The 20,375-nt window shown below is 35.8% G+C and overlaps 1 protein-coding gene across 1 annotated transcript in view; it reads left to right on the plus strand.

Moving 5' to 3' along the window:
- The window catches only part of CCDC169 (coiled-coil domain containing 169), a 96,697-nt gene extending 77,302 nt beyond the window's left edge, over nt 1-19,395 (plus strand). The window contains exon 13 of the mRNA XM_031961359.1: nt 19,320-19,395. The gene's annotated coding sequence lies outside the window, so the exon portion shown is untranslated. The remainder of the gene's footprint in view (nt 1-19,319) is intronic.
- The last annotated feature ends 980 nt before the right edge of the window (nt 19,396-20,375 follow it).

The raw sequence follows: 20,375 nt of genomic DNA on the forward strand, positions 1-20,375 counted from the left end.
GGTAGAGGTCTCTGTTTGAATTTTTAATTGAATTCTTTGTATGGACAAAACTATCATAATTCCATAGTTAATGTATCCAATTAGAAAGCCAAGATATGAAACCACCCTCTGAGGTTATTTTTCCTTTATAAAAATCCTATCTGAACCCCCTTTCCAGAAAGCCAAGATATGAAACCAATCCCAGAGGTTATTTTTCCTTTATAAAAATCCTATCTAGAGCCCCCTTTCCTTGCTTAAAAAAAAAAAAAAGCCACATGATTTAGCCCATTATTAGCAAGATAATAAAATCTTTGCCTCCCGAGTCAAAGAAAGTCTAAAACTACAAATTATTTTGAGATTCCTAGCAATACCAGCCATAATCCCAATATATTTTTGGGATCCAATGCTCTTGAACCTCAATACCTTGTTGTTCCTCTAGTGCTGAAATCCAAAGGCAACAGTATTCCACAACTCCCAGCAGAGTACTTACCTGAAGTTTTGCTTTTGATATTGGCATTTGAAGGATACCCAAGACTCTTTATCATTTGTCAAGGCTGTGGGGTTGGGGCCTAGTTCATATCCCAAGTACTGTACTGTGAGAGGTGCAAACTGTAACTTTTTTTATTATAGCTTTTTATTTACAAGTTATATGCATGGATAATTTTTCAGTATTGACAATTGCAAAACCTTTTGTTCCAACTTTGCCCCTCCTTCTCCCCACCCCTTCCCCCAGATGGCAGGTTGACCAATACATGTTAAATATATTAAAGTATAAGTTAAATACAATATATGCATACATGTCCATACAGTTATTTTGCTGCACAAAAAGAATCAGACTTTGAAATAGTGTACAATTAGCCTGTGAAGGAAATAAAAAATGCAGGCGGGCAAAAATAGAGAGATTCGGAATTCTATGTAGTGGTTCATAGTCATCTCCCAGAGTTCTTTCCCTGGGTGTAGCTGGTTCAATTCCCAGAGTTCTTTCTCTGGGCATAGCTGGTTCAGTTCATTCCTGCTCTATTGGAACTGATTTGGTTCATCTCATTGTTGAAGAGGGCCACGTCCATCAGAATTGATCCTCATATAGTATTGTTGTTGAAGTATATGACGATCTCCTGGTCCTGCTCATTTCACTCAGCATCAGTTCATGTAAGTCTCTCCAGGCCTTTCTGAAATCATCCTGCTGATCATTTCTTACAGAATAATAATATTCCATAATATTCATATACCACAATTTATTTGGCCATTCTCAAATTGATGGGCATCCACTCAGTTTCCAGTTTCTGGCCACTACAAAGAGGGCTGCCACAAACATTCTTATACATATAGTTCCCTTTCCCTTCTTTAAAATCTCTTTGGGATATAAGCCCAGTAGAAACACTGCTGGGTCAAAGGATATGCACAGTTTGATAACTTTTTGCATAGTTCCAAATTGCTCTCCAGAATGGCTGCATGTATTCACAATTCTATCAACAATGTATCAGTGTCCCAGTTTTCCTACATCCCCTCCAACATTCCACATTATCTTTCCCTGTCCTTCTAGCCAATCTGACAGGTGTGTAGTGGTATCTCAGAGTTGTCTTAATTTGCATTTCTCTGATTAATAATGACTTGGAGCATCTTTTCATGTGGCTAGAAATAGTTTCAATTTCTTCATCTGAAAATTGTCTGTTCATATCCTTTGACCATTTATCAATTGGAGAATGGCTTGATTTCTTATAAATTAGAGTCAATTCTCTATATATTGTGGAAATGAGGCCTTTATTGAAACCTTTGACTGTAAAAATGTTTCCCCACAAACTGTAACTTTAAAGGAGACTCAGTGGTCTTTTTCATAAAGACAGGATAGGAGAAAAGTTTCTTCATAGGCTCCCCAAGAAACAGAGGCAAATTGTAAGTTATCAACATATTGAAATAAATTGGACCTCCAGAATTGGTGTATATTTTATTGGTGTTTGACAGAACTTGTATGAATTGAAAGAGATTCACAATAACTCTGGTGACAGCCTGATCTAAGGGTATTGATAGCCTTTCTAAGTAAAGGCAAAAAGGTACTATGCATCTTGGTCTCCTGGAACACAAAAAAAGGGCAGCATACAATATACTTTTTTTTTTTTAAGTTTATTTATTTTTAATACACATTGTTTTATGAATTATGTTGGGAGAAAAATATAAAAGCAAAAGAGAAAAACCATGGGAGAGAGAAAAAAAGCAGAAAAAAGAAGTGAACATAGCATGTGTTAATTTTCATTCAGTCTCCTTGGTTCTTTTTCTGGATGAAGATGGTATTTTCTGTCCAAAGTCTATTGGAATTGCTTTGGATCACTGAACTACTGAAAAAAAAAACCCAAACCTTTAACTGATCATCACACATTCTTTCTGTTATTGTGTACAATGTATTCCTGGTTCTGCTTGTTTTTCTCAGCATCAATTTATGTAAATAGTTCCAGGCCTTTCTATAATCAGCTTCATACAAAATACTTTTTAACAGAATATACTTTTATATTGTAAGGAAAGTTGGTAATAATAGAAACAGGATTGAGGACTACTAAAGCTCTTGGTCTGACAAAATTATTGATAATGCTGATATTCTGGACAAAAAGATATACAAATAGGCAAGAATTGCAAGATGACTGGCAAGATGCTATTACCCCTAGATGGACATAAGTTATTTTTGAATTTCTGAATTGGTTAGCTTCTAAATTAATATTATGTTGTTGCACACAAGCAGATGGTTCATCCTTAGTATGGATTTGTCCTGGTTCTGATAATATTATGAATTCCATATCCATGAGGTTCCATTCCCACAAAGTGGCAAGATAAAGTTCGTAAAATAGGAGACAAATCAGTCACTAGGGGTCCCATAAACTTTTTAAGCTCCTTTAAAATTGCCTAGGGAGTCAAATCAATTTCTTTATATTCTAATCTAACACTTCTCAGATTCTAATGAATAATGGCCTGAAGTTTATATAACACCCAATGATATAGGGGAACTGGACATTAACAAAAACTAATGAAAACTGTAAACCACTTATTTAAGGCATACATCTTGCCTATTACCCTTCCAGTCTTCAACACCCGGAAGCCCCTGGGGCATTTAATCATTTTAAATATTGAGAAAATCACCCTTATGTCCCCCAAGCAAACAAAAGGTATTCCATTTACAGAAATCTTAACTAAAATCTCCTGCATTGTACCTAACTCCTCTTCAACTTTTCAAGAAACACTCCCTAGTTCCCTAGCACCTACTTCCTCCTGTCTTTGTGAATATTCATCCCTAGAATCCAAAACCCTGTACAGATTATTTGGAATGCCTGGGGATTGTGATTGTGAATATCAAGGCATCAGTGGATGGGGTCCACCTAGTAACTAGTAACTGGTTCTTCATGGGGACTCCTTTGAATAACTTGGAGGATGTGATCCTCTGCTGGAGGCCATGTCCTAATCATTTCCTGCAATCTCTCTTAAAGTGCTCCTCCTTTTTATAATAAAAGCATACTGGGGCCCCTCCCTTGTTGACGTGACTGATGCAGACACTAGATGATGACAGGCCCCAAAAGTTAGGTGTTAGGTTCAGTCATGTGAAGAATTCACAATGACCATTCTCTTTGCCAAAAGGTAGGTTTATTTAGAAGAGATTACAGACAAAATGTAGGGTTATAGTAGACATCAGGAATGGTAAATATGAAATAGGAGAGCATAAGAAAGGGTTTTGATAATTAATGATGGAAAGGACAAGTTCATTAAGAGAACCTTGTCATTTATCAGGAGAAAGGAACCATGAGGTTGGGTCACATCCTTAGCTGGCATCCTGAAAAGGACATAGCACCCAAAAAAGTTAGCTAGCTATAGGGAAGAGAATTGGGGTTGGGAAGCATAGTAGAATTTGGTAATATATTAAGTGATATGGAGGAAAGATAAGGAGAAAGATACCATGAGGTAGAGTGTTAATGGCAGACTGATCAAAGGAAGATAGCAGTATGATATGGGCTCTTAAGTAGAATTTAACCTCAGGAACTAGGATTTCTGTTAGGACCTGCATGGCAAGGTGAGGCTGCCCATGACCCTACAAAGGATGGGCCTCAGAGGTTTGACATAACTTGGATTTCTGACTAGACAACCTCCCTAGAGCGTGAGAGCATGGAACTAGACTGATCTCTGCTTGCCCTAAGGAACAATTTCATCAATGCCCCAATTTCTCTATGCCAACCACACCCACCATTCAGCACCTCATCATTTGCCCCACTCTTTTAATTTGTTAAATCTTTAAAAAGTGGGTTGGGAATCTCTAAACAGAAAAGGGGATCTAGCAGACCAATACTAAAATTTTAGGAACTAAATCAAGGGAAACTTATTAAGTAGTGTCCAGATGCTGATAGTGAATACAGTGATCTATGGGGTTGAAGTGTTGCAGAGATGAACCAAAGCCAAAGTTTGGTGATATCACAGGTATACAAAATTGGTTACCAAAGAACAATAGCAGGGTTAGGGTAGTATTTTGCTGGGGTTCACTCATTCCAACAATTTCCCTCCAAACAAATAAGAGATCAAAAGTCCTTTGGGCATATAAGATGGTGATCACATCTAATGAAACTACTTCCTGATGGGAATGGAAGCAGAGCTGATTTGGAGGGATGTTAAGCTGGAAAGATGGGCCCAGAGATTGGAGGGAATTATAGAGATCCCTGAAGCTGGTCAATACAATTGTCCAGTGCTAGTCATTTGAAGATGAATTGAGCAATAGAAGAAAACAATTCTAACAAATAGAGATTAGGAACAGTAGCAAACATTAAAGACTTTGATGACATGTGCCAGTGTTCAAAAGGACTTAGGCATTGAGTAGAGAAGATGACAGATTGAAGATGGAGATCTCCAGATGGAGGTATTTCTCTTGATAGAGCCTTCAGAAATATAAAAGTGCATTTCCTTAGGGGCATAGATGGTCCTTGAAATCAGGTTTTATCCTAATCTGACCAAAGTGTTATCTTTCTCCTGATAGGAACCACTGGGTGAGACAAGCATAGCTTGAGATAGAGCACTAAGAGCAGAGCTCTCATCCTTGGGATATATGGTTTAAAAAGTAGGAAAAAAATGACTCAAGAAGTAATGGGGGAAAACAATTCTCCTGGAGAAGAGAACATGATCAGTTTTCTCCACTTCCCTGAAGATTGAGGATGCTATTCATAGTGGATATCATTTTAAGTGCCCTATTTTAGATTTTTGGTGATGTGATGGCTAGGTACTCTATAAAGGCCAGAATGAGACATGAACTCTTTTAGTTGAGGCTGTTTTATCTACAACTATCTTGCACTTAGTAGATAAGGAAAACTCAAAAGTAACAATTAAAAGGATAGGGAGTAGGGTGGACTCCACAGATCTCAGTTTCCAGAGACCTCCATTAAAATTCCATAAGCCTACTTAAGAACAAAAGACCCACTTAAGACTGGAATGTTTATTAAAAGTGGGTTACTAGCCAAGATCCCCATGAAGGAGATTGCTTTGGGGAACTGAAGTTATATTTGATCCAAAAGCAATTTTCAGAAAGGAAGATTCCCATTAGACTAACAGAGACTTCCAACCCTTTCTTAACAAGGAAGTGAGAATAAAACTGTTAAAAAGTAAGACTTTGAGATAGATTAGTCCATACCCTATGAGGCATATGTATAAAAAAAATCTGCCAGTCTTTTCTAGACAAGCATCCTGCCTAATATTTTGTCCTAGCTGGTTCACAAGTGACTAAAGGGCATTCTTTGTAGTCTGATATAGGCCAAAGAAAATTTTCACTTACATGTCTGGGATTAGAAGCTGACTAGATGATGTTTAAAACCACCCAGAAAGGGAAGAGTATATCTCCTCTTTGCCAGAGTCTGGTTGTAGGGTGGACTGGGAGAGGCCAATATAAATTGGTCCTATCCAATAAGTTATAAGAAAACATGTTTGTGTCACAGAATACACAGGACAGATGTTATTACCCATTAGCTTACATAAAACTGACTTTTTGCTTATGGCTTTTAAGCTTATCACTTGCTCTGAATATAGAAATTTCTCAAGAAAAAGCAGAAGCAGCACAAAGCATTCTTAGCTGTTTGACTTAAGATATGAAAACAATAAATGAATTCTACCCCATTATTAGACTCAGGAGTAGGTTGGAATCATTCCTATAGAAAGGATCAAGTTAGTTGGGTCTGACCTCAAGTAGAACTCAAAAGGCCATCTTCAAACTCCTTTTTACATAGATTCACAAACTTCCACCTTCTGAAGGTCTTCATCCATACCTGAATTCAAACTCGAAAAATATTAATGATGATTCCCCCCCCCCCCCAAATTTTTCTTAAATAGCCAAGTTCCATATCAGAGGCTTCAGATCTTAAAAAAAAAAAAAAAAAAAAAAAAAGCTTACAAATCATTGTGCCTAACCTAAGCTATCTCATGGCTGATATGAAGGGAGGCATTTTCATGCTATACTTCTCACATGTGCCTGCAGGACACAGCCAAAATTAGGTGCAGGAAAACTTGCAAAAGAACAAATACTGTCAGGTTAAAATCCTGCCTCATGTATTTTAAGAAAGCTATAATCACATTTGTTGCTCATTAAATAATGAGATCATGATACAGTTAATAAATATGAAATAATTTTCTGAAGACAGATGGAAGCCATGGTAGAAATAATGCTTTTCAGAGAATTTACAGTTAACCAGTAATCTAACAAACTTCTTTTAGAAGTTCCATTGAATCACTAAGCAGTAGAACTCTTGATACAGCATTTTATCTAAGTAGATCTTCAGCATTATGAAATTATTTTGCTCTTAAAACAACCACAGATGTAAAAAAATAAAACTTATTCAGTTAACAGCTTATAAATATAGGCTATAGCATTTTATCTAAGTAGATCTTCAGCATTATGAAATTATTTTGCTCTTAAAACAACCACAGATGTAAAAAAATAAAACTTATTCAGTTAACAGCTTATAAATATAGGCTATTCCTTTAAACAACAGAAGCAATTTAAAATTAAAGAAATTTCATTTAACCAACAGGGGAACTCAGAGAAGGGCTGACAGAATTTTAAAACATAGCTCCTACAATTTTTACACAATTTTACAAATTACACAATATACAATTTAGAAAGCAACATAACACTTTAAACATATTTCATTTTATAATGAAATAACAAACATGTGACCACTTTGAATAAATTACCAGATAAAACTTTGCTTAAGTATAGATTTAAATTTCTAGTACTAATACTCCAGTATTAAAGATGAATAATGCCCAGATAAACAAGTTCACAATTTTAGCACACACTAGTTAATAGTGATTATCTCATACAATTGTAAGAGTAAGTAATTCATTCACAATTTATAAAACCAGTCCAGATAAGATTTTTCACTTTATCCCCACTTTTCCATACAAAATAACTACCAGTTTTAGCTAATTTTAAACATATTTTCCACAAGTTTTAGTTATAGGCCAAACCTCAGTTCTGCAATTCCAAAAAGAAGAAGCCATTACTTATCACTATTACTATTTACTAAGTTATATAGACACAACCAATAAGATTTTCTTTTCCAAAGCTTTTGCAACTCTGGGAGTTCTTAGAAGAGAGCTTGCGCTTCCAAACCTCAAATGAGTTTCCATTTTGAATTAGAGAAAAACAAAGACAATCCTTAAAATTCAGATAGAACATAATCTGTCACAAAAATGTTTTGTAGTAACAATTAATTAAAAGTTATTTTAAAATTGACCAAACTATTTAACTTTAGATTGTGAGATTTTCTAAATTCTAATTAGATCATTCCTTTTAAAAAATGTTTTAAAAAAATTTTTTATAAGATTGAATCCTTTTTTCTGAAGATGAATTCTACAGAGTAATACCTTAGAATGACTGCCACATGACTTAATGATTAATCTCAGAAGCCCCCAAATCTGCTAAAAAATGTTTTTAACAGTTTTACAAACTTTAATAAACTAACATTATTTCTATAGACTTAACTTGGTAAGTGCTGGATCCACAGCACATTTTAACATGGAAACTTTCCCTGTATTCTCCCTAACTTCACCCTTTAGAAGTTTTTCTTTCTGGCTACATTTAAAATCTTACAAGGTAAGACAAATGCTATTAAAATAATAAAAGTTATACTTAATCATTCACTTGCTTGAGAGGGGCTTTCTCAACATAACCTTATGGTCTAGGAGGCCTCCAAAGGTAAATTAGCACCCACTTGAATGAATAGGAAATTCAAGGTAAGAGTGGAGTTCAAGATTTGGAATCCCATCTGAAAGAAAAAAAGCTAAAAAGAACTACTAGCTAAAAGTAATTTATAAGAATATAACTTTGAGAGCCTTTCTTAGGCAATTTTCCTAGTTCCCAATATTGTACTGGGACCAAGCAGTTTTTGCAAAGGAAGATGAGGTGCTTTTGTTTAAGTTCCCTTTTACCAAATGGTTGCTTAGGAAGGAACCCCAGGTATACAAGACATACCAGAGGTAAATAAAACCTTGCCCCATATCCCACAATCTCTCTTCTTTCAGTGTCCCAAAGGATGAGAATATGACAGGAAGAGCTAGTGGCAAGTTGAAATGTGCCCCTTTCAGAAAGCCTGTCTGGACATTCAGCTGCCGAAGAGCTGGGGGATACACTTCTTCCATGAGTCTTGGGCCTCCTGCAGAGCTGGCCTTTGCTGAAAGAGTTCAAAGGAAAGCATTTACCTTGTGTGACTCCAAGAGAATCTAGGCCCTCAAAGGGAGGACCTTCTGGGTAAATAATTCAAAGAGATTCTCTTAAAGTCACAAAAGAGTTTATTTATACCATAATTGATAGGCTAAACTCTAAATGAAGTCTAGCAAATTAATTTTATATACTGAAAATTGAGGGCTTAGCTAACAAACTAACTTACTAGGATGTAAAAGAAAAGGTCATAATTTAGGACAAAAGTTAGGATGGAGGATTTTACAGAAGACAAATAAGGAACAAAAAATAAAAAGTTTTAATAACTTCTGATCTTATTGGGAATGGTTCCAATTTATCCTCATTACATATGATGCTTTTAAATAGATGCTACTATTTTAAGGAAAAGTCCATTTATTCCTATACTCTCAAGTGTTTTTAATAAGAATGGATGTTGGATTTTATCAAATGCTTTTTCTGCATCTATTGAGATGATATGGTTTTTGTTAATTTGGTTATTGATATAGTCAATTATGCTAATAGTTTTCCTAATATTGAACCAGCTCTGCATTCCTATATAAATCCTTCTTGGTCATGGTGTATTATCCTAGGGATGATTTTCTGTAGTCTTTTTGCTAATATTTTATTTAAAATTTTAGCATCAATATTTATTAGAGAGATTGGTCTATAATTTTCTTTCTCTGTTTTCAAGCTACCTGGTTTAGGTATCAGTACCATGTCTGTGTCATAAAAGGAATTTGGTAGGACTCCTTTGTTCCCTATTTTTTCAAATAGTTTATATAACATTGGAGTTAATTGTTCTTTAAATGTTTGGTAGAATTCACATCTAACTCCATCTGGTCCTGGGGATTTTTTCTTAGGGAGCTGAGTAATAGCTTGTTCTATTTCTTTTTCTAAGATGGGACTGTTTAACCAATTTGCTTCTTCCTCTCTTAATCTGGGAAGCCTATATTTTTGGAGGTAATCATTCATTTCACTTAGGTTATCAAATTTATTGGCATAAAGTTGGACAAAGTAACTCCTAATTATTGCTCTAATTTCCTCTTCATTGGTTCTCCCTTTTCATTTTTAAAACTAACAATTTGATTTTCCTCTTTCCTTTTTCTAATCAAATTTACCAAAGCTTTATCTATTTTGTTGTTTTTTTCATAAAACCAACTCTTGGTATTACTTAATTCAATAGTTTTTTTTTTACTTTCAATTTTATTAATTTCTCCTTTTAATTTTAGAATTTCAAGTTTAGTATTTGATTGGGGGATTTTAATTTGTTCTTTTTCTAGCTTTTTAAGTTGCAAGCCCAACTCATTGATCTTCTCTTTCTCTATTTGATTCAAACCAGCCTCTAAAGATATAGTTTCCCTTTATTACCACTTTGGCTGCATCCCACAAATTTTGGTATGTTGTCTCATTGTTGTCATTCTCTTGGTGAAATTATTAATTGTGTCTATGATTTGCTGTTTCACCCATTCATTCTTTAGGATGAGATTTTAGTTTCCAATTACTTTTTGATCTGTTTACCCCCTAGCTTTTTGTTGAATGTAGTTTTTATTGCATTGTAATCAGAAAAGAATGCATTTACTATTTATGCCTTTTTGCATTTAATTTTGAGGTCTTTATGTCCAAATATATGGTCAATTTTTGTATAAGTTCCATGAACTGCTGAGAAGAAAGTGTACTCCTTTCTGTCTCCATTCAATTTTCTCCAAAGTTCTAGCATACCTAACTTTTCTAATATTCTATTTACTTCTTTAATTTCTTTGTTTGTTTTGTGGTTTGATTTATCTAATTCTGAGAGTGCAAGGTTGAGATCTCCCACTATTAATAGTTTTGCTGTCTATTTCTTCCGGCAACTCTCTTAACTTCTCCTTTCAGAATTTAGATGCTATACCATTTGGTGCATATATGTTTAATATTGATATTGCTTCATTGTCTGTGCTACCCTTTAGTGAGATATAGTTTCCTTCCTTATCTCTTTTTATTAGATCAGTTTTTGCTTTTGTTTGATCTAAGATAAGGATGGCTATCCCTGCTTTTTTTTTTTTTTTTTTTTTTTTACTTCATCTGAAGCGTAATAGATTCTATTCCAGCCTTTTACCTTTACTCTATATGTACCACCCTGCTTTAAATGTGTTTCCTGTAAACATAATATTGTAGGATTCTGGCTTTTGATCCAGTCTGCTATCTGCCTCCACTTTATGGGAGAGTTCATCCCATTCACATTTACAGTTAAAACTACTAATTCTGTATTTCCTGCCATCTTATTATCCCTTGATTATGCTTTTCTTTTCTTTTCTTCCCTTACTCCCCTCTCCAGTATTAAACTTATGGGCACCACTTGCTTCATGCAGCTCTCCCTCTTTAGAATCCCTCCCACCCCTTTTGAGTCCCTTTACCTTTCTTATACCTTTCCTTTATTACTCTTTTTCTTTTCCCTTTTCCTCTCCCACTTTTTAATGAGGTGATAGAAGTTTCTCTATAAATCAAATATGTCTAATATGTTCTCTTTGAGCCAAATCTGATGAGAGTAAGATTCAGACAATGTTCCTCCCCCTCTCTAAATTCCCTGCGATATGATAGGTTTCCTTTGCCTATTCGTAGAATGTAGTTTTCCTCTTTTTATGATACTATACCCTTTCCACTTTTACTTTCCTTTTTTTTGTACTACAACCATAAAATCAAATTATACACATGCTGTTTATGTATGCCCATAACAGAAATACAGTTCTCAAGAGTTCTTTTTACCTTTTTCTACTTCTCTTGAGTCCCATATTTGGAGGTCAAATTTTTTCTTTAGTTCTGGTTTTTTCATTAGGAATAAATGGAATTCACCTGTTTCATTGAATGTCCATTTTCTTCCTTGGAAGAAAATGCTCAGCTTAACTAGGTACTTTATTCTTGGCTGCATTCCAAGTTCTTCTGCTTTCTAGAATATCAGATTCCACACCCTTTGATCCTTTAATGTGGAAGCAGTTAGATCCTAGTAATCCTTATTGAGGCTCCTCAGTATTTGAATTGGTTTTTTTTTTTTTTTTCTGGCTGCTTGTAATATTTTTTCCTTAGTCTGATACTTCTGAAATTTAGTCACAACATTCCTTGGAGTTTTTATTTTGGGTTCTCTTTCAGGTGGTGTTTAATGAATTCTTCCAATGCCTATTTTACCTTCTGTTCTATTACATCTGGGCAATTCTCTTTGATGATTTCCTATAAAATAGTGTCTAGGCTCTTTTTTTTTTAAATCATAATTTTCAAGAAGTCCAATAATCTTCAGATTATCTCTCCTAGATCTATTTTCCAGGTCTGCTGTTTTTCCAAGTAGACATTTAATATTTTTTCCTATTTTTTTGGTTTTGTTTGACTGATCCTTGATGTTTCAACGAATCATTCATTTTTATTTGTTCAGTTCTGATTTTTAATGAGTTATTTTCTTCATTAGCTTTTTTTTTTTTTTTTTTTTTTTTTTACTTCTTTTTGTATATGTTCAATCAAGTTTTTAAATGAGTTGTTTTGCTGTATGGAATTTTTTTCCATTTCACTAATTTTTTTTGAGTTATTTTCTTTTTCCAATTCACAAATCCTTTTTTCCTGGGAGTTCTTTATCTCTTCCAATTCACAAATTCTATTTCTCTGGGAGTTCTTTACCTTTTCCAATTCACATTTCAGGAAGTTGTTTTCTTTTTCCACTTTATCAAATTTTTCTTTTAATGAGTTATATGCCTTTTCTGTACTCTCTTGCAGAGCTTCTCTTTCCTTTCCCCATTTTTCTTTTAGCTCTCTTTTAAGATCTTTTATAATTTCTTCTAGGAGAACCTCGTGTGAAAGGGATCAGGCTATATTCCACTTTGGGGTTTTGTCTGGAGATTGACTGCTATTAGTCTCCCCAGGGTTGGAAATCTGCTCTCTTTCTGTATAGAAGCTATCTATAGTTAGAGTTCACTTGGCGATTTTGCTCATTTTTTAAAAAAGCCCTTAGGGTTTGCCTTCAGGGCAAGGAGGTTACTAGCTTCCTCTACAGAAGAGTGATAGAAAGATGGACAATATCTATCCTGCAAAGTGGCTGCAAAGAGTGGCCAAGCTGTGGAAGTGTCACTACCCTGGGAAGAGCCCAGCAGCGGAAGTGCCTCCGTCCCAGGCAGAAACCTCCCCTTCCCCCACCTGTGCAGAAGTGTCACTGCCCTGGGCAGAGGCCCCCTGCTATGCAGATTTGTGGCTGCCCTGGGCAGAATCCTGCACTGCAGAATGTGGCTGTGCAGCTGCACTGTGATCTGTGCCGAGTCACTCCCAACACTGGGTGGGTGTGGCCAGGTCCTGTTTAACTCTGGGGTTTTGGGGTACACTCTACCTTTAGCATTTGTGTAACTTCTCTGCTGATCTATTGCTTTGCAATCAAAGCAGAGCAGCCAACCTGTGGTAGAGACCTCCCTGTGAATTCTCCACCCACAGAGACCACCCACACCCCGTCCATTCAGTGTGTTAGCCTCTATGATCTGCCTCCCTACCTGCACTGGCCTGCTCCCACTGATCAGGACAAACCTTTTATGGCTATCTTCCAGATTATCTTTGGCTGGTAATTTGTTGTACTCCCAGTATTCATGGATTCTACCAGTCAAGAACTATTTCAGAGACTGAATTTGGTAATCAGTAGTGAGGGTAGAAGGGGAGCTTAGAATGAAGCGTGTGTCCTCTCCAGCATCTTAGCTCTGCCCCACACATAATGGCCATGCATTCATTTTTTATACACACTTCTTTATGAATCTTGTAGGGATATAAAGATCAGGACAAAAGAGAAAAACCATAAGAGAGAAAAAAAGTGAACATAGCACATGTTGATTTACATTCAGTTTTCATAGTTCTCTCTCTGGATTCAGATAGTGTTTTCTATCCAAAGTTTATTGGGCTTTCCTTTGATCACTGAACTGCTGGGATTCTTTCCTAGTTGATCATCACACTATCTTGCTGTTATTGTGTACAAAGTATTCCTGGTTCTGCTTGTTTTGCTCAGCATCAGTCCATGTAAATCTTTCTAATTTTCTAAAATCAGCTTGTTCATCATTTTTCATAGAACAATAATATTCCATAACTTTCATGTACCATAACTTATTCAGCCATTTCCCAATTGATGGGCATCTACTCATTTTCCAATTCCTTGCCACCACATAAAGAGCTGCTCCAAACATTTTTGTACATGTGGGTCTTTTTCCCTTCTTTATGATTTCTTTGGGATACAGACCCAGTAATGGATAAAAGAGTAACCCTTTAGGCTATAAAATTGCTCTCCAGAATGTTTGGATCATTTCACAACTCCATCAACACTGCATTAGTGTCTCATTTTTCACACATCTCCTCCACCATTTATCATTCTGAGGTGTTATATCTGAGGTGGTACCTCAGAGGAGTTTTAATTTGCATTTTTCTAATCAATAGTGATTTAGAGCATTTTTTCAGATGTCTATAGATGACTTTAATTTCATCATCTGAAAATTGTATGTTCATATCCTTTGATCATTTATCAATTGGGGATTGACTTGTATTCTTATAAATCTGATACAGTTCTTCATATATTTTAGAAATTAGGTCTTTATCAGAAACATTGGCTAAAAAATTTTTGCCAGCTTTGTGCTTCTCTTTAAATCTTATTTGTATTGATTTTGTTTGTGAAAAAGCTTAACTTTATTTTTACAAAATGGCTTTTTATTTTCAAAATATATGCAAAGATAGTTTTCAATACTTACACCTGCAAAACCCTGTGTTCCAAATTTCTATCCCTACCTTCCCTCACCTCCTTCCCCAGACAGCAGGTAATCCAATATAGGATGAATTTGTGCAATTTTTCTACATATACTTCCACACTTATCATGCTACATAAGAAAAATCTGATCAAAAAGGAAAAAAAAAGTAAGAAAACAAAAAAGCAAACAAACAACAATAAAAAGGTGAAAACACTATGTTGTTTTCCACATTCAGTCCCCACAATCCTTTCTCTGAGTGCAGATAGCTCTCTTCATCACAAGTTTATGGGAATTAGTCTGAATCACCTCATTGTTGAAAAGAGCCAAGTCCTTCATCATATATAATCATGTTATTGCTGTCTACCATGTTCTCTTGGTTCTCACTTTATTTAGTATCAGTTTATGAGAGTCTCTCCAGGCCTCTCTGAAATCTTCCTGCTGATTGTTTCTTACAGAACAATAATATTCCATAACATTCATATGCCATAACTTATTCAGCCATTCTATAACTGATGGGCATCCACCCAGTTTCCAATTCTTTATCACTATATAAAGGGCTGAAAAGCTTAACTTTTAAGGAAAAAAATCATGTTAGCTTTCATTGCACAGAAAAAGTAGATTCTCACAGCAGAAAGAAATAGGAACAATCCAGAGAAACCATGCTTTTTAAATCCTAGATGGACAGATATTACTAGTTCCCTTTGCAATATTTTGGTTGCAAATACCCTTAAAAACCCCAAATCTTGCTCTCAAATAGAAAGAAATGGGGATATGCATTTTGCCCCTATTTTTAGATCCATCACTCACTACCCAGTGAGCAAAGTGATTATGTAAGGAGCATACTCTGCGGCCTTGCTGGGGTCCTGTGACCATCCAGGTCACTGGGTGCCAGTATTACCTTATCCTGGGTCTTCAGTCTTCTCTGGTCACTGTCTCATCGAGCAGTAATTCTTTGTTGGACAGAACACTCGGACAAAAGGAGCTTGGAAGCTCAAGTCTTTATCGTAAGATCACATCCTGCACTCCTGCTACTTCCTGGTCCCCACTACTTACCTTGGATCTGTGAGGTCACACGCACAGCCAATAAGGGAAGGAGATGTCTCCCGTTAATGATGCGTCCTCAATGCAGCCAGAGTTTGCATTGAAGTCTGGTCTGCATTGAAGACCAGATCTAAAGCCTGGGAAATGCTCAGTGATGTAAAAATTGCCCTCTAGAGCAGCCTGCGTGACAACTAATAGATTGGGGGAAATTCTATAACACTATACAACATTTAGGTAAAAATACCTCAAAGTATTTTTGCCTTTAGATGAGGCATAGGTGGGGAAATGTTAGGATGTACATTTCTTAATTTTTGTCAAAAAGGCTAAGGATAAGGTTGTGACAGATGCAGACAGCAGATAATGGTGGGCACCGAATGTTAGATTCAGTCATGTGACGAATTTGCCATTCTCTTTAGTAAAGGGCAGGTTTATTTAGGAGAAGAAGTACAGACAAAATGTAGGATATAGTAGACATTAGGAATGGTAAGTATGACAGAGTTGGGAGAGCATAGAAAGGGGTTTAATACTTAATGATGGAAAGGGCAAGTTCCCTAGTGTAAGGTGTCATTTAACAGAAGAAAGGAAATATCCCATGAGGTTGGGGCACCCCCTTAGCGGGCATCTTGAAAGGGACATAGCATGCAAGAGAGTTAGCTAGCTGTAAGGAGGAGACACCATAGCAGAGGTCCTCAAACTACGGCCTGCGGGTCAGATGCAGCAGCTGAGGACGATTATCCCCCCTCACCTAAGACTATGAAGTTTCTTTATTTAAAGGCCCACAAAACAAAGTTTTTGTTTTTGCTATAGTCCGGCCCTCCAACAGTCTGAGGGACAGTGAACAGGCCCCCTATTTAAAAAGTTTGAGGACCCCTGACATAAGGTATGGGGGATGAGGAGCCACCATGTGGCATGAGGGAGAGGGTCAAGGGGAAAGACACCATGAGGCAGAGTGCCAGGGCAGGCAGACCCAAAGGAAGGCAGCAGCATGGCATGGGCCCTAAGTAGATTTATAGGGAAAATGTAACCTAAGGGATATGGCTAGGATTTCTGACTGGACATGGCAAAGTGAAGCTGCCCAAGACACCTGGGAAGGGAGGGGAGAAGGGGTCCTCAGGGGTTTGACATAACTTGGATTTCTGACTAGAGGACCTCCCCAGAGGGTAGGACCTCTCTGCCTGCCCCAGGGAACATTAAAGGCCCGATTTCTCTGTGCCAACCACACCCACCATTGAGTACCTCATTACCGTGTTCTAAATCTCCTTTTTGGTCTCTTGTTCCTCCTCAGTACTCCAGCATTTCCTCCTTTGAGAGTGACCATCAAAATCTTCATTTCCTTAAACTTACTTTCCTTTTTTTTTTTCTAAATTCTTTTTCTTCCTGCCCATCAACCACATCACAGTTCCTGAGTTGACCCCACTCTAGCCAAGACAGAATTTATGAAAATAATCGTAAATACATCTTCTGAGTGATTGATAAAAACTAAACAATTTAGACCATGCTCATTTACTGTATCTTTCTGAGCACATAAATATAGAAAACATTGGTATTTTTACCTAAATGTTGTATAGTGTTATAGAATTTCCCCCAATCTATTAGTTGTCACGCAGGCTGCTCTAGAGGGCAATTTTTACATCACTGAGCATTTCCCAGGCTTTAGATCTGGTCTTCAAGTCTGATTTTCAGTATGCACAACTGACTATAATCAAAGGTCCCATAGTCATCTGGTAAAATTTGCTTTCCACAATTTATACTGAGTCCAATACAAATTTACCACCAAAGTTTTGGACATTCCCAATTGAACTGGAAGTTTTCCTTTATCCCAACTTAAGAGGAATCCAGTAGGAGATTTACTTTGTCCCACTCTTATGACACTTGTATTGCTTTGACATTCTGTTCCTTGAAGACCTAGTATTGGGTTAAGACTAGTTATTCGCCTCTGCCTTTTTCTTCACACAGCACCACTCTTTTCTGCACAAATAGGAGAAGCTCAGTTTGGGGTTTAGGCCCTGTTCCTCCTTAAGCTTCATGAGTCTGGACCAGAGTTTAATTCTTTGACCATTTCACAACTGACTGACCTGTGAGAGAATATACAACAAACTGCAATGAGACAAAGATCTAAGTGCCAATGATGGAGTTAGAATAGATTTATCCAGTGACAGTCATGTGAGCACAGAGGTTCTTGTCATGGCTGGCAAAATTGCTTTAAATTTTTTTTGGCTTGGACTAACCCTAGTCAGTGAGACAAACTGAGAAAAAGAAAAGCAAAAGTATTTTATTAGCACACCAAAGGAACAAACAGCAATGTAAACTTCAAAACATATGTATCTTTTATAGTTAGGAGTAAACAATTTCCATATATGTACAAAAGCATGTTGATTGGTATGTGTATCATGAGGAGATGGGTTTTGTGCCACTTAGCTGTTTTCCCCATGTCTGAGTACATAAGGATATTTTCAAACCACTATCTCCTTACAGACTGGTGGTTCACATACCCAACGTTTAAGCAAAATTTCAAACATGGGAGCCTCTCAGACTGACTTGCACAAGTGGCTAATTTTGCACAATCAGATATACACTTTAGTAAAAAAAAAAATCAATTTGGCAACTTACCTGGGGATGGTTTGGAGTAAGGAGAAATTGATGCAAAACAAAAAGGATTAAGAATGCAACAGACCAGAAAAAAAAGAAAAAAATAACTAGTACTAAAAATAAAAAAGCATAATTCACAAAAATAAAGAAAAATATTAGAAATATTCTGTCTAACCACGTCAAAAAATAATCAACTGCTCATATAAGCAGAACAAAAAATAATGGCTTTAAATAAGCCAGCCTCTGAAGGAAAAGAAGAAAAGGAAGGAAAGAAAGGAAGGGAAGGGAAGGGAAGGAGGGAAGTAAGTAAATTAACACATAAATTAGTTCCCAAAGGAAAAGAAAATTCAATGACCAGATATTTAAAGGCAAACTCAATCCTACATTCAAAAAAAAATTCGTGGTAGATAAGCTGATTTCTTAAAAAGGAAAAAAAGAGTCCTATCAAATATATTCTATGATAAAAATTTGATCTTGATATCAAAACCAGGTAACTGGAATAAGTCTTCTGAGAGATGGGAGAATAAAAAGTAAAAGCTGATCTGTAATATTAAGTATAGGCTCTTGAATGGGACTATAATCAAATCTCCAACCCAGTAATCCCTCCCCGCCAAAAAATTTGATGCTTGTACAGCTGAGAGAAATCTCTGGACTTAGGGAGTAGTCCTCATGTTGTCAGTTATCAGGAGGAGAGATATGGAGCCTTGACTGCTCTTTAAAAAGTAGTTTGCAAACTCTAACTCAAGACTGAATCTTGAACTAATCTCTACTAGTCTATGAATCTGTTGTGGGTTCTATTTGAGGAATGAATGCAGAGGATGTTTCTAATTGCTGAGATGTACATTTCCACAATTTCCTTTTCTGTTCCAATTAAATAACTTATAATTGATTTTATGCTATTATAATAGCACTATATTTAGGCTCAAAATGATTTTTAAATGGTGATGAAGACTTGAGACACTCAAGGCACACTTATCAAAAATCATCCTTTCCATTTCCTATCTCCCATCTTGTGATAAAACCTAATTCTATTGTGCTGGTGCTGACTGACAAATGGGAGACATAACAATTAATATCCAAGTAGCATTAGCTGAAGATTATGTCTAATATGGCATAATTAAATGATTGGTTAGTCATTTAATTTCTAGGAAGATGCTATTGTTCTTAAAATGTGTTAATTACAATAAATTATGAAAAACAAAACAAAATATAAAGCTCTTTCCCAGGTAATGTTTGTATAGATTAAAATGGTGAATGGCATTAAATTATTTGCATTTTCTTTTTTTTTTTAATAGGGGAAGATGGATTCCAGCAACCTGGAGGACATCAGATATCAAGAAAGGACCATTTAAAAAGACTGCAAGAACAAACCATCTTCCAAAACTAAATATTTGACTCCAGATAGTGATTGACCGTGTTTTTTCACCCATGATTTTCAGGCTTTACATTTAGTACTGAGTACTTTCATTGAGGGAATGAAATAGATAAGAAAGGACTGACTACCAGACTACAAAGTTTTGGCTCCTACGTCAAAAAGATCTTTGACAGCATAGAGGTAACCTCCTCAAGTAGTCATAAAATGTTTTATAGCACTGCCAGGATTTTGACAGACATCTATGTAAAACATGGAGAAAGAAAGGGATTAGTTGTATGCTTTTTTCTTTCATTTACTCTCTATCCTGGCCCACGCTATAGATATTTCTTGTTTCTGTGAATTAATTTACTTTGGCCGTATTTTGGAAATAAATCCATTCATTTGGCTTTGAGTTGGATAAGCTAAAAGAGTAAGCCATTGAATCAGCTATTTGTGTATGGGGTTATAATATATTCATACTCTATAATGGAATTTCTTGACTTTTTAGAACTTTTTTCTAGGTTTAATATAACTCACTGGTAGAGTTTCAGATTTTCAAAGCAACTGAGAGAAGTATACACTACTAGTTTTAAATACATAGTGTTAAACGCCTATGTGCTACCTCACTTAAAATCTTATTCAGCAGATTTAGTAATGAATATCAAGTGTTTTTCTTGGAAGTATTTTAACTTTTCTTAGTATATCCAGTGAGAGTATCATGATTATTCTTTTTGTGTTCATGTCAAATATTCACCTTTTTATGTGAATATATTTTGTATAGATGATGTACATTCCTAATTATTTATATGTTGTCTACCCCTTTAGAATATAAGCTCCTTGAGGGCAGGAATTGTTTTTGTGTTTGCCTTTATATCCCCAATCCTTAGAACAGTGCTTGACACAAAGTAAATAGATAATAAATGTTTGTTAATTGATTGCATCATACAAGTATATCACAAGAAATAGTAAAATAACTTTCGTTTTAAAATATATCTAC

This window comes from Sarcophilus harrisii, chromosome 3 (genome assembly GCF_902635505.1).
Source record: "Sarcophilus harrisii chromosome 3, mSarHar1.11, whole genome shotgun sequence".
Lineage (NCBI taxonomy): Eukaryota > Metazoa > Chordata > Mammalia > Dasyuromorphia > Dasyuridae > Sarcophilus > Sarcophilus harrisii.